This window comes from Pogonomyrmex barbatus, unplaced genomic scaffold (genome assembly GCF_055798465.1).
Source record: "Pogonomyrmex barbatus isolate J1 unplaced genomic scaffold, ASM5579846v1 scaffold75, whole genome shotgun sequence".
NCBI classification, from domain to species: Eukaryota; Metazoa; Arthropoda; class Insecta; order Hymenoptera; family Formicidae; genus Pogonomyrmex; species Pogonomyrmex barbatus.
Window position 1 is genome coordinate 9176 of NW_028297177.1, and position 825 is coordinate 10000.

Below are 825 nucleotides of genomic sequence, written 5' to 3' on the forward strand. Positions count from 1 at the left end.
CTGAGTCGTGCCGTATTATTAGAAATTATATTTCTAGACACAGCATTGCCACGAGTCGGCGTCGTAAGACCGAATGGCTCCTATGTGGCGCGCACTGTTTATCAGTGTTGGCTGCGCGATCTTCCCTCGTTCGTAGACGAACGCGATCGGATGTATCGTTGCACTTACCGAGCATCGACTTCACCGTTACCGAGTGGCGGAAAGCGAGAGATCGCTCTTCACGCTTACTTGTAAACCGTAGCGAAAATTTTCGACCGTGCTTGAACGCACCGGCGACTCGTTCCTCGACGTCTGAGCATCGCGCCGTCGATCTAGCGTCAGGGCGAGGCGGCTATACGCCGCTACTTTGGGAGAATGAGAACAACATGATCTTTATATAACAAATATGATCTTTATAACATAATTTTAACGGAGTAGAGCTCCAACGAGCGTCTGTCTCCAGCTGTATATATTGCGATAATAAGAGAGTGTCGCCGACCGGCTTGAGGGCGCCGGCGGTAATAACGGCACGTCGAGAGTATCTCGAACGAAGGGCGCCCGTCACGTTCGCGGACGTGATGGGGCGCGCGTCGCTCCACGCGAGCGACCGAACTCACGAAGTTCCCTGGTTGATCCTGCCAGTAGTCATATGCTTGTCTCAAAGATTAAGCCATGCATGTCTCAGTGCATGCCGAATTAAGGTGAAACCGCGAATGGCTCATTAAATCAGTTATGGTTCATTAGATTGTACCCACATTTACTTGGATAACTGTGGTAATTCTAGAGCTAATACATGCAAAACAGAGTCCCGACCAGTGATGGGAGGGACGCTTTTATTAGATCAAA

The 825-nt window shown here is 49.9% G+C and overlaps 1 non-coding gene across 1 annotated transcript in view; it reads left to right on the plus strand.

Annotated features, from left to right (window-relative positions):
- The first annotated feature begins 601 nt into the window (after positions 1 to 601).
- Positions 602 to 825, plus strand: part of LOC148934783 (small subunit ribosomal RNA) — a 1920-nt gene continuing 1696 nt past the window's right edge. The window contains exon 1 of the ribosomal RNA XR_016141008.1: positions 602 to 825. This exon is cut by the window's right edge and continues 1696 nt beyond it. This is a non-coding gene — a ribosomal RNA (small subunit ribosomal RNA).